This window comes from Anticarsia gemmatalis, chromosome 3 (genome assembly GCF_050436995.1).
Source record: "Anticarsia gemmatalis isolate Benzon Research Colony breed Stoneville strain chromosome 3, ilAntGemm2 primary, whole genome shotgun sequence".
Taxonomy (NCBI): domain Eukaryota; kingdom Metazoa; phylum Arthropoda; class Insecta; order Lepidoptera; family Erebidae; genus Anticarsia; species Anticarsia gemmatalis.
Window position 1 is genome coordinate 2,692,080 of NC_134747.1, and position 15,070 is coordinate 2,707,149.

At 35.0% G+C, this 15,070-nt stretch overlaps 1 protein-coding gene across 9 annotated transcripts in view; it reads right to left on the reverse strand.

The window, feature by feature from the left end:
• LOC142987211 (pseudouridylate synthase RPUSD2-like) overlaps positions 1–15,070 on the reverse strand; it is a 458,610-nt gene that overhangs the window by 116,774 nt on the left and 326,766 nt on the right. For 4 of the 9 annotated variants that reach the window (XM_076135828.1, XM_076135825.1, XM_076135824.1 and 1 more), the window contains exon 2: positions 6,776–6,832. The exons of the other annotated variants lie outside the window; for them this stretch is intronic. The gene's annotated coding sequence lies outside the window, so the exon portion shown is untranslated. The remainder of the gene's footprint in view (positions 1–6,775; positions 6,833–15,070) is intronic. 9 annotated transcript variants of the gene reach the window in all.

Consider the following 15,070-nt stretch of genomic DNA (forward strand, 5'->3'; position numbering starts at 1 on the left):
ATGACAAAGTTTGGATGGATGTATAATCGTTTGTTACACAATTACGCCAAAACCACTAAACGGATTTTGATAAAATTTGATACATTGGTAGTTTAAAACCTAAATTGACAGATACAGTACAATATGTATGTGAATAAAGCAAAGGAAGTATGTAAGGATCGTACCAAATGACGTTCTTTGATCTCTGCCTACCTAAGACGTGATATTATTATTATGTACCCATGTATATTTGCCACAAGGGAGAAAATTTAACCAAATCTAATTTTCAAAATGTTGTTTCTCAAGAATCTCCTGTTTTATTTTTTGGCGTATAAATGGACAATTTCCGAACTGATAAACCAAAAACTAAATTACTACGTCGATCATCGGTAATCGGATCATTATTCTCACTATCATTCGCTTGGGATTAGCAATTAATCAATTATCAGCAGTTGTTAATTAATCCATCTTTATGTCTCGTGAATATTTTCAAAAATGTTCTTCCTTTACAATCGCTTATCTGGTTATTAAATTTTTAAAAAAGATAACTGGCATTGCCCACAATGTACTAAAAAAAAGAATTGTTAATGTTTTGTTACTGGTATATGTGTTCAAAATCATTTACTTTGATTATTGCTTGACGTTTCGGCGTTTTTGTTTACTGCATTTGTTCGGCTTGTGCCGATCGGGTAGTTCCTTTGGATCAAATGTCAAATTTCGGTTTCAACATTCAGGCGATTTAACATACAGGAACGGCATTCTTCTCGAACATTCATCCAAATATTATACGATTTTGCCGTTCGACTAGGCCGATTCATGCTGAACTGATTATGTTTGTAGCAAGCTTTATACAGTATTAATACATAAAGGCTTGAAATACTTTATTCGTTAAACGTCAGGTAATTGCAACATCGAATTAATCGCGCATAAGACCTGTCTGTAGTAGTATTCAGTGCAGAGCCGCGATAGTTTGAAACATATTGAGACGCTATCTATGCTAATAATATAAAGCTAAAGAGTTTGTTTGAAAGCAAATTTCAGAAGGTACAAGTTCGAATTGAAAAAAAACATTTTGTGCTGAATAGTCTATACATTGAGGAAGTCTAAAGGCTATATAACATTACATTATGACTAATACTGCCGTCGTAAATGTAAACACAGTAACTTAAGTTACTGTGTTTATAGTTTGTTTAGTTCTTTGGAATCAGGAGACCGCGGGCTATTTGAGAAAGTTTTCGGTTTGTTTGTACGATAGATAGTTACCGAAATACATTAAATAAAAACACAGTATTTTGACAAATAAAATATTTTTTTTAATAAAAAATACAGTATCTGTGTTATTTTAAATTAAATAACAGTATCTCACTACTAACTGTGTTTTTTTAACGTGAATAGATTTTAATTTTTCTTTTCTTGCTTGATTATAACACGGCTTCTTCAGTTACTGTGATTGCGTATAAAATATTGTTCAAAGATAAACAACAAATACTTGAATAAATCACAGTATCTCATTTACTGTATTACTGATTTTATACGTATTTCTAAGAAACATAGTTATAACACAGTATGTACTTACTTACTGTGTCGTAATTCCCCTAATGTTAATATCTTTACAAAGTTACAACACAGTAATAGGTAAAACTTGGTTACAACACAGTAACCGTTGAGTTACCGTGTTGTAACTTAAAAAAGAAAAAAATATTATATTATTACCCTAGCTTAAAACACATTATCTAATTTTATTATTTATACAATAATAATATAATAGATATATATATACAGAATCAAAGATTTAACTATATACTAACATTAAAAGTTGCATGAAATAATATACAATAATTAGTATCTTCATGAGAGCAAAAATTAACCATTAAACTTCAACCGCGTTTTTCTCAAAACGCATATTTTGAAGTTACTGTGTTTAGATTTACGACGGCAGAATAGGAGTGAAGCAGCAGTCAAAAATGTTGTGAAGGTAAGTTTATTATAAAGGAGACGAAAACTATTCTAACCGATATTATAAAAGACTACATAAAATAAAATAACAATTCCTAACCGTACCAATATTCTCAATACTGGCTACTTAAAGTAATACAACACATTCACAATGAGCAAAGCATACACTTCATAAATTAACTGTGCACTGCAGCAAAAACCGATTGTAACGATGCTAAATTGAATGCAACCGACGCTAATTCAGATTCCAATGCCTTGACCCCACATGTAAAGGCTGAATTACATCTACACGAACAACGTATTCCGTTATGGATAAAATTAAATAATACGACTAATGTAATAAATGCGAATGTTTGTGAGCATGTATGGATGTTTGTTTCTCCTTCACGTAAATACGACTGAACAGATTACGATGAAATTTGATATATGAATTTGGTAGCTGAAGACCGAGAAAAGCGCTACGTTCGTTTTTTTGTGCGCCTTTTAAATATAAAATTCCATTGTGTAGCATTTTAGCGAAAAACACTATACAAACAATAACATTTTCCTTGCAATTCCCTTGTGCGATTAACGCGCAAATGTGTGATATGTATTCACCTTTATTCTTAGTATATTTAAGCATCAGTTCAAGTCTAGTCTATTCTTTGAACGCCGACATTTTGCACAATTTGTTTGAGTAGTAGGTTGATTTAAATATATTACGTAGTTACGTGTAAATTATGTTAACACGAACTTCTTCTTCTTCTTATCGTATGGTTATTGGTCAACCTAGTGTCAAAGTTGTTCAAGCCGCCCGAAGGCCTTTTACGTGGCTTAACGACTATTATCTCAATTGTCAACAACAGGGTCCGACTATTTACATGCCCTCCGAAGCACGGCGAAGCTCAGTTTAAATACCACTATGCGGTCACCGATCAATACCATGACCGCGCCAACGGTTGCTTAACCCACTGATTGTTGAACGACTGGCGAGCGCCAATATACTCCTCAATACGAGTAGATATGTATTCACTTCTATTCTTAGTACATTAAAGCATCAGTTCAAGTCTAGTCTATTCTTTGAACGCCGACATTTTGCACAATTTGTTTGAGTAGTATGTTTATTTAAATATATTACGTAGTTACGTGTAAATTATGATAACACGAACTGTATACTATGTAACAATGTAAACCTATTTTCGTAAAGGTTTTGAGTTTAGGTACACGCGTTTGCTGTCAATGTTAAGACTTTTTTCGTGTTTTGGATGTAAATATTTTTAAAGTCTCTCACCATATCATCAGTTATTAAAAAAGAAACTCGTGCCTTAACCTAAGTAAACAATTTTTCAAGTATAAGGTTTTCAATAATAATTATATCGTAATTTTTATCATCGTTTACCCATACCAAAAGAAAAATCAATGCATGTAAAATTAAAATAGAGAAAGCGAAATAATTTTGGATGTCTGTCTGCTTGTTTAGGTTTCACAACGAAACGGCTAAACCGATTGCAATGAAAATTGGCATAAAATGGAAAATTGGGATTACAGATTACATCCTAAAAACTATATCCGCATAATGTTGTTTATAAATAACGAGTACAGCCGCAAGTAAAGGCTAGTCTACTAATATTCTTCATACAAGATTACCGTATTTAAAGTCACGCAACTGTCAAAGCCTACTCTCAATGTAAACAATACCATGACTTAAACGACCGCATCACGTATTATAAGGTAATGGGCCATTTATGAGACCAATTAAGAATTAAATACAATAAGAAGTACCTGTAAGTATTTTATAATGGTTACTACGAGGTTGTATTAACCTATTTCTAAGGATGAAGGATTTCTTTTGTTCTTTACTATGATAAACTTTTGCCCGCGACTTCGTCTGCGTGGAAATTTTTCAGGCTAAAAACATTCAGGTTATCAACGATCAGTGTTCTAATCTTTCTTTAGTTTTTGCGTCCAAGAGCACATATTATAGACATGAAGGAGGCGCCCATAGCCAGTTGCGCTCACCGGTCGGTAAACGATCAGTGGGTGAAGCGACCATTGGCGCGGTCATTCCGTAGATGGGTGACCGCATAGTGGTATTTGAACTGGGCGTCTCCGTGCTTCGGAGGGCACGTTAAAAGTCGGTCCCGGTTGTTGTCTACTAAGATAACAGTCGTTAAGCCATGTCAAAGGCCTCTCGGGCGGCTTGAACAACTTTGACACTAGGTTGACCACTAACCATACGATAAACAAAAACAACATAGACATGAAACCACGCCGTTTCCCATAAGGGTAGACAAAGACCAAAGAACGTCCAAGAGTATTAAAATGCTTTCATATCGAAACCGTTGAACCGATTTTGATAATATTTAGCATGGAAACACTTGGAGATTTTAGTTAAGATCTAACAAGACTTTTGTTAAACTCATCCTCTAAAATAGTAGGCTCACAATGGAGTCCGCAGGAGTCTTAGTAATTTTCTATAAATTTGTTTCTATTTAGTACTTCATATACAACAATTACCTAAGCTATAAGCACCATAGGAAGCATACCATCAGCCCATCTGCTCTCAAACCAATAATTTCTAACTATTACGAGTACAATGCTTTGCAGCGTAAAATTTGCCCGCGTACTTAACAAAACCCTCTCCTTACCGATTTAACGATTCTTAAGTGCAGGAGCATGATGATCATTACGGGCTATTTGGAAAGAGGTTAGGGCTGTAGTGTATGGAGCGTAAGATTTGTGGCAAACTGTTTGCGATTTTTTTTTTGCCTAAACTAAATAAAGCAATATAACTCTAGAGGTGATTAAAAAAACGGTAACGTCAAATTGATTTTCACGTCACAATATGAGTACATACAAAAAAATTGTGAAGATTTGTAACGCTTAAGCTTTTGCGATATCATATTTAAAATTATTTACAACCATATTAACTACATAGAATTTTATTACTCAACAAGGTGTCAAGTTACACAAACAGACAGTTAGCGGCTAACTGTACGCCCAGTAAAGAAATTACAACAAAAAGAATGGCACCTAAGGGAGAATTCGAGGCGTCATTCAGTGGAATGTAAAATTCCATAAACCGGTCCATTTTGAAGTTTTAAGTACGAATTAGGTTTTGCAAAACAACTTATTACCTCCATTATGAGAAAACAATTCAGGTTTTTTGAAGACCTCAAATGGGTTCAAATTGAAGGTCTGGATGATTGAAACTTTTGTTACGAAATGTGTTTCAAGATAATATTTTAAACTTATTTATTATTGAGAAAAATAAAGAGAAGGTACGTTTGTGTCTCCTACATGCAAATATTATTAAACGAATTTTGATGAAAATTTACTTTATTAATTTGTTTGGCCAGCGTAGCGAACTTAAGGCCCAAGCACTCGTACGGGAGAAGACACTTACCTAGCAGTGGGATGGCCATGATTGTAAATAAAGACATAGATTATAATTTTCAAAACAAAACCTAGTACGTGATTAAATTTAATACCTAATAAAAAAATAACGCAATATGTAATGGAAACCAATTAAAAGTTAAAATAAAACTTTTTGAATCAAACACTCGTAAACGGTATTAAATAAAATTACATAGTCTATGTAGTAGTTAAACAGTTAATTGCCTAGTAAAATTAATTACGACCTGTTGTAATCAGTGTAAGGGTTGCCACTTAACTTCATTCCTGCATCCTTGAATCACCTAGTATCTAACAGCTGATCTTGAGGTGCCGGGTTCGTTTCCCTGGTCAGGCCTTGTGTAGTTTTATCTAATGTTTGAGGCGCCCATAGCCAGTTGCGCTCACCGGTCGGTAAACGATCTGTGGGTTAAGCAACCATTGGCGCGGTCATTATATAGATGGGTGACCACATGTTGGTATTTGAACTGGGCGTCTCCGTGCTTCGGAGGGCACGTTAAAAGTCGGTCCCGGTTGTTGTCTACTAAGATAACAGTCGTTAAGCCACGTCAAAGGCCTCCCGGGCGGCTTGAACAACTTTGACACTAGGTTGACCACTAACCATACGACAACCAGACAAACAAACATCTAATGTTAGAAAATATAGTAAGTCAGACAATATTTATTTTGGAAATCGAACCTAAGCAGTGGTTATTGTCGTTGCAATCTCTTTAACCTGATTTATAAAACATGCTTATTTAAAGGCCTTATTTACTACATACGCACTGAAACACTTTACTATAGTTCATATTTTCACGCCTTTAATCACAAAAGTTTCATCCTCAATTAAATAATTTATAAATGTTTGACAACCCTAAATAAACGACAATCTAGTACTAGCGTGAGCATTGGCAACAAGTAGCTAGGGACATTAAATTGAGCCTCGAGAACATTTAACACTGATAAATCAATTTGTATGGGATCTAAGCTGTACTTAAAATATATAAATACATAGAGATGAATTTAATTTGCTATAGATATATCTCCTCTTTCCCATGGGAGTAGGCACTAAAAATCTTTACAAACTTCTTTTGGGACAATGAAAAAAGGTCATATAGGAACATTAATAAATTTGGTGCAAAACATGACCGCTGTTTTCATCACCTATGTGTACCTAGTCGAATAGATCAAATTTTAATGACTTCATATTTTTTTATTTAAAGAAAAAGAATTAGAGAGACATACCCTGTTTATCATTTTAACTATGTTTGTGACGTAAACCATAAAATACAAAATTTGGGTTGTCATCTAAAATTAAGCTAACGAATTATTAAGATTCTCTGCTCTTCAAACAATTATAATTAGCCTAATCACAACATTTGTGCCAACATTCCATCAAACATTGGCCATAACCGATCGACGCATGAATTAATGAGCATAAAATATAAGACATACACTTTTAACTTACTGGTTACGAACAGCTGCTTAATGTAAACATGTTCTAGCCGGTTGCGACTGGACTTATCTGAAATAAAGAAAAAACATTATAGATGCGACTAGCATACGTAACTTGTAATACTAGAAAAATGAGGTTTCGAGTCATTGGCGAAAAAAACATGGCGACTTTTTTAAAAGTGCAAGTTATTACATGGTCACCGCCTGTTGCGTTCACAGGTAAACGGCAGTAGATGCTGATAGACAGTTGCGTTTATCGGTCTATATATCATATAAACGGTCAGTGGGTTAAGCGTGTTTTGGCGCGGATGTTTTATTGATGGTTATGCGCTTTGTGGTATGTGCTTTAGAGGTTGGTGAAAAATTTGAAATTAAATAATTGTGCAAAATACTTCCACGCTTCGCCATATACCAGCCAATTGCCAAATACGGATAATATAAGATTTTCATTTTGCCCTAGTTTAAAATCGCGATGTCCCGTGACCAATACTCGGCAGCCGCATACACTGTCGTCCAGACTTCAGAGACAGTCTTACGGAAAATAAATAAATATATGATTGGAGAACTCACACACAGTCATTCCAAACTAAGGAACTCTAAGTAGAGCTTATATGTTATGGTCACCATGCAAGATAACTGATAAACTTTCTTACTAGAAATCTGTGATGAGTAGAGATAATAGTAGCCGATGGAGTTATCCCTTTACGGTGCACCTATAGCCTACACTAGACAGTAAATGATTGGTTATTGTAGATTTATATGCGCTCACGCATAGACGAAAGATTTTTTCTAAACTGGATTTTATACTACACATAACATGTTATTTATAGCATTAATCAATAAATGGTATACCATATGTTTATGTCGGAATCCATTACATAAATTATGTATTTGTTTTAGAAAAAGATGATTACATTGATTATTTAGTAGAACTACTAACATTTGCAGGAAAAATAAAGGTATACGAATATTTTTTTCGATTATGCGGTGTTCATTTAAGTAGTCGACACATTACGTATAGCCCTTTTATATACATTGGATAAACTTATAATTATAATCTATACTAATATTATAAAGCTGAAGAGTTTGTTTGTTTGAACGCGCTAATCTTTCAGTGTTAGATAGTGCATTTATCGAGAAAGGCTATGGGCTAGATAACATCACGCTACGACCATTAGAAGCTGAGTAGCAAGGAGAAATTTTACAAAAACGGGGAAAATTATGACCCATTCTCTCATCGGTGACGCAAGCGACGTTGCGCGGGTCAGCTAGTATATTATATTTAACAACGGACAAGGCATTTGTCTCTCATCCGACCACGGCAATTTCTAATTTTTAAAAGTTTTTGAAATAAAACATATTTGACTTGACTTTGATGGTAAATGACGATGGAATTGAAAATGTTACAAGCCTTAACAAAGACAATACCGTTTGTTCTCAGATGATACTCTCTCCTAAACTCTTACTTTCTCACAGACATGAACTCGGAAGAAACAGGATGCATTTTAATATTAATTAAAAACTAGTAGACGATACTCGTAACCTGTGGAATGTAAACCAATATTACCGATGATACTTGCATATGCTGTTCAATAAATAAATAGTATTTTTATACTACACGACACTGTAACGACTCGACCTCGATAAGTATATTAAAATACACGAACCCGTACGAAAATTACCCGTGCAATTAAGCATTAATCTATGTCTGAAAACTTAGGTTTGAAGTTTTGAACTTTAAGGTGTCAAGCAACCAACCTATTATTACGACTAAAACATTGATTCATTCACACATCCCATAGTGAATTTTAATGTCAATAAACATTATGGTCACCGTTGCGCAGTTCTAGCCGGTTGTCGGCAGTTGATAGTAAGTAGTAAAAGTGAATAAATGAAATATCATGACGATTGAATCAATATCTATTAGTTGAAAAAATACATAACAAAGATGTTATCGATCAAATTAAAATAGACTCTTTTTTATTAAAAAAGTAGTTTGGTCGTATCGTAGTCGTCGACCTGTCGTTAGATATAAAAATCTTTATAAAACGCGTTGCACTGTATTAAGTATATGCAAAGTTGATTAAGTCCAGTAATATGGATTATTTTAACGGTATTTATGACCATATTTGTGTCAACTGTGGGAACTAAAGACATAAAAGAATATTTTACAATTTTATATTCAGCGATAAGGCGCTTATAGTGGTAGGAATTGAACTAGGAATTATAATAATGATCTTACAGCCCTCCGTTTATAAATTGCCTCTTTGTTTTTAGAAAAAGATATTTTCCACTTAGTGTGGCTTTTGCTAACAAACTTCGGAACGCATTTATATAGCTCAAGAAGAAGTAGTAGATATCGGTCTACTTTTTTGGTTTTTAAAAAAACAACTCCCGCATTTAGAGTTGCTCTTGTGTCGCGGGGACTTTTACAAACATATAAACAAGAAGTACAACCAGACCCGAAACAATGATTTGTGTGATCCACAAATAATTATTGTTCCGTGTGGGAATCGAACCGATGACCGATGCAATGGTAGCGGCGTGATGACCTAAACCACTGCGCCACAAAGGCAGTCAAAATATTCATATAGACCTGAAAATAAAGCTAAACTAAATTTTCTGGCTTTTATAAACCAGCCAATAAAGGAAGTTGTCTTTGTCGTCAAGGCGGTAGCGTATAAAACTGATCACGAGGGCTCTGGTTCAATTCCCGAGTCGAGAAAAGTAAGAGCACGAAACTTGTTGACATTTTCATAAATGAAAGTACCTTTGATTTAAATATGTGTTCATTCAACAATATTATTGAAAACGTCAAAGTTATTTAATCTACTACTAAAATGTATTATGTACTTAAGATACGTACATAATATTGTTATCAAAATAACAAAACTACTGTATGTCAGGTCACACTACAAGCAAATACCACACTTACTTTACTTATATTGATTTGAAATAATAATAATATAAGTTCCGAAATTTTTTGCGAAGATTTCCTTTATACTAATATTATAAAGCTGAAGAGTTTGTTTTTTTGTTGGTTTGAACGCGCTAATCTCAGAAACTACTGATCCGATTTGAAAAATTCTTTCAGTGTTAGATAGCCCATTTATCGAGGAAGCTTATAGGCTATATATCATCACGCTACGACCAATAGGAGTAGAGTACCAGTAAAAAATGTTACAAAAACGGGGAAAATTTTAACCATTCTCTCTTATGTGACGCAAGCGAAGTTGCGTAGGTCAGCTAGTTTCATAATCAATAGGCTCGCTCCCTATTACATTGGACCAATATTAATACAATATCGTTGGTATATTTCATACGACCCTATCTACACCTTAGGATATATCAGGCGTGATATTATATACATATGTATGAAGTACTAGCTGACCCTCGCAACTTCGCTTGCGTCACATAAGAGAGAATGGGTCAAAATTTTCCCCGTTTTTGTAACATTTTCGTTGCTACTCCGCTCCTATTGGTCGTAACTTGATGAAATGTAGCCTATAGCCTTCTTCGATAAATGGACTATCTAACACTGAAATATTTTTTTCAAATCGGACCAGTAGTTCCTGAGATTAGCGCTTTCAAACAAACAAACAATCAAACAAACTCTTCAGCTTTATAATATTAGTATAGATTATAATTTGTATTTACCAAACATACATGCATGTTGCTTGAGGTCTTCACGACTAATAGTTAAGTCTCTGATAGTGTATTCGATAGATAAAACAGCCAATGTAAGATAAAATCTATAAAATACTACTTTATTACCGTAATGATGAAAACTATTAGACCGAACCAGAATAAAATAATTTTCCTATTTCTTTGTGTCTTTTTCCGAGTTTTCCTCTATGTTTCTTGAAGGCTCATTATTTGAAATAACTTCTATATTTATGACATACTTATGGCAATTTGTAGATTGATATACGACTACTGATATCTTTTCTCCGAATTATATCATGGTACTTTTCTCATTACAGCGGAAAATAAAACCAAGTATGAGACTTTTATTTGTCTGCAAAAAATTTGTCTGCAGAGGCCCGAAACGATCTGTGGGTGAAGCAACCATTGGCGTGGTCATTCCATAGATGGGTGACCGCATAGTGGTATTAGAACTGGGCGTCTTCGTGCTTCGGAGGGCACGTTAAGAGTCGGTCCTGGTTGGTGTCTAAGATAACAGTCGTTAAGCCACGTCAAAGGCCTCTCGGGCGGCTTGAACAACTTTGACACTAGGTTGATCACTAACCATACGACAAACAAACAACTTTGTCTGCAAATAAGTTTTTTGAATTTTACTCATTATTGTCCCACTGCTGGGCAACGTTCTTCCGTAAAAATAAGCGCATTGCGCTTGCTAGGTGAAGGTTTTAGGGTATTTAAGTACCTTCCGCCCTTATTAAAACTGTTTTAAAAACTCGCAGGCATGCAAAGATTCATCACGATGTTTTCCTTTAATATTATATCAGTTAATAATAGTGAATTAGGAAAACATTCGTGCTTGCTATGGGTCAATAAGTCTTGCCACACATATTCGGTTCGGCACTTTCGGTTCGGAAATGTTTATCGAACAGCAAAACCGACTCAACCCACTTGATCGACTTGAGCCGATTGGATTTGTCTGTTCAGTTTTGCCGCTCAGCTAAGCCGATTAATGCCGAGCCGAAAATGTGTGTAGCAAGCCGAACGTGTTAAAACCTACGTAATATGAACGAAATATATATTTTTTATTATTTTAATTGCCCTGTTTTATGATGGTCGTCAAACGAATCAAGGCAAATAGTGCACTATCGCGTGAATTGTCATTCAATTAGATGTCATGCGATGCCTTATCCAAATATATCCACGTGTATCGAATACATGAACGATGAATCGGCGACTTACAATAAAAGAATTTTTCACCATCTGTAAGAAGTAAAGCCACTTCAAGATTAGACAAGATAAAACTAAATTTATCGATAAACGGTATTAAAAAGTCTATTATTATCATTTACCTTATATTCGGTTTAAGATAAAAAGGATGAATTAATTGCAACAGCTGACCGTGTGCGAAAAGTTATTTTGTTTGTGACACAAATATGTGTAAGATAAGCATTACGTCACTAGGTATTAACATAATAGCTATTTGTTTTTATTACATTTCATAAGTCTTTGACAGTGCTTTGCGTGCAATTGCGCTTAAGTGCACGACACACTTACCGCGGTTGCGGGACGTACGCGGGTCGTAGTGTGAGTTCGGGGAGCATACCAATAATACTTATCAGTTTAAAATATTGTAGTTATATGGCGGTCACACGATTACCCAAGTGTCAATTACAGCTTTTCACATCTGATGCAAGCATAGATGTAAAACTACAGTCCATATCGGAGCAGTGGAGTATGTTCCCACAATCAACGGCTGTCAAAAATGCTTGTTTTGTCTCAACTGTGCCGCAACTGCCACGCAGTGTCTGTCTGAACGGAGTCTAATATAATCAAAACAAATGCATTCCATTTAAATGTTTAACATGAACACATACAACGCAAAACTGGTAGTAGATAAATACGTCTATTTAATCATTACAAAAATATTCTTGAAGGATATTTTTCTTGAGAAATAATAAGGAAAAATAAGCTGATTATATCGTGATTGCAATAAGTTATGTATAAAGTAACTACTGGTAGTAATTGCATGGTTGTACTCATTAATTCTAGTGGTAGGTGATTATTTTGCGTCTATCTATTTATGCTCTTTGAACAAACTGCTTCTTCAATTTAAACAGTAGCATATACGACGAGATGGTTGACGACGATGTTTCGAAATGTATTCCTGGGTCAGGGAAAGTGATATTGGATTTAGGAATATCGTCAAGATATACCCTAGAGTGTTGTCCGGGAAATGGCAGTAGGTTTGCTTACTATTATAAGGGACTAACATTGTTATTGACGAACCGTCGCGTCGTTGTAAAAGTTTTATAAAACTCTGTCTTAACCGTCGGGTATTAAAGCGTGTTGCCTCTTTTTTTAACCCCCGACGCAAAAAAAGGGGTGTTATAAGTTTGACGTGTCTGTGTGTGTCTGTCTGTCTGTGGCATCATAACTCCCGAAGGGATGCAGTGATTTCAATTTAGTTTTTATTAATGTATTTGTAATTGTCGGCACAGGCGTCGTATGGGATCGATGAGACCAAGTTCTCACGGGTATGGAATTACCGTGCAATAACTATACCCGGACAAAGTCGGCTCGAGCTGCTAATATCTTATAAAAATCTAATCTGAAAAGCCACATCAGCAATTACTGAACAAGCAGGCAATTTGTGTGGTCTACAGAATAATATGAATTCCTCGTTGAGTGGCGAATGTCGACGAACGATTATAGGGATTACATCAACATCCTGTGTACAAAGTATAATGTGATATTTATAAGTAACTTAGATACTTGTCGAGCTTGTATGACGAGATGTATGAATAAATAAATGCATAAAATGAAGCCTTTTTTTTCATACAGAGGTACGCAAAGACCAAAGCACCCCACTTGGTACAATCCTTACAAGCGTCCCTTGCTTAATATTTTAAAGAACTCTCAGGCATCCAAGGTTTTCACGACGTTTTCCTTCATCGTTGGAACAATGATAATTATTCCTAATACACTCATAACATCGAAAAGTCTTTGGTATGTTGCTTCGGGATTGAACCTGCAACCACTTGCGTGAAAGGTTAGACGACCAACTTATACTATTCGGCTATCACTGCTCTGTAGCCATATCGTATGTATGTATGTTTTTTTTTTTTTTTTTTTTTTTTTTTTTTTTTAAAAAGACAACTCCCGCACTAAGAATTGCTAAATGTACTTGAAAAAAATATGAGATTCCATTATATGTCTTCAAAATTCACACTCAGTCGAATGAAAGCGATACACCGCAAACACCTCCACATCAGATTTATATTTAGGCCTTGAACCCTGATCCTCAACTGTTTGAATAATTCAACCTGCGTTCCCGTTTTAACGCGGAAGTTAAGAGCCTCTATACAGGCTAATGTAAATGTTGTTTTAAGTATATACTCTTTTTGAAAGTAAATATCTACCTGTTATTGTTGAAAAGAAAAGTCTCTTATCGCACTGCCTAGACTGTCTCCGTAGTGGTTCAGGTCGCCACGCCACTACCATTGCGTCAGGAGGTCGTAAGTACGATTCCCACACAAATATTTGTGCGATCCACAAATAATTGTTTCGGGTCTGGTTTTGTTTTGTGTCGGTTGTTTGTATGTTTGTAAAAGTCCCCGCGACACAAGAGCAATTCTTAGTCCAAGAGTTGTCTATTAAATAAATAATAGGTAAAATAAAGTACTATATTTATAAATAGATGCTGCGACAGTTGTGCTCAAGAGTCGTCAAGCGATCGATGGTTAAAGCAAAATTTGTCTCGGACGATTTTTAGATGGGGTACTTAACCAGAGCGTCAATGTGCTTAGAAAAGCAGCAGTTTCAGTCTGTAAGCTAACTTTGTTAGCCTAAACAAGCTTGTCACTAGTAACCACATGACTATCTCGCATTTTCTTTACCGACCAAGCAATACTCTATACGATAGCCTTTCTAGACTTGATTACTTTCATCCTTAGCTTGCGTCATCCGTCATCTATAAATTAAATACAATTAATGTGAAAGCACTTGTTCGTACATTTCGCTATCTATACTAAAACTAATACTAATATTATAAATGTGAAGAGTTTGTTTGTTTGTTTGAACGCGCTAATCTCAGAAACTACAGGTCCGATTTGAAAAATGATTTCAGTGTTAGATAGTCCATTTATCGAGGAAGGTTATAGACTATATTTCATCACGCTACGACCAAAAGGAGCGGAGTAGCAACGAAAAATGTTACAAAAACCCAATCTCTCTGTGACGCAAGCGAAGTTGCGCGGGTCAGCTGGTTACGATTTAAACTTCTGAGCCGATTTAGATAAAATTTAACAGTACAAAAGTCTAAAGCCAGTTAACTCTTTTGGTGGCGTAGGCGTAATGTTATGTTTGTATGTTTTTATAACAAACATCATTAGTCACTTCTTATGGAGTTTCCGCAAACACGAGACTGACCTCTAACCTTTATAATACGTTGTACGCATAGCTTAATGTCCTTGAAAATATTATAACATTTGTACATCAACTATTACTTAACATATGCGTATATCAATCTTTATATATATAATTCTTCTGTAAGTGTGTGTATATCACTGAACTTCTCTTAAACGACTGGATCGATTTTGATGACAATCGATCGCCGTTAACAATGTTATTCCCATGTAATAGGGGACGAGCCTATTGCTAATTA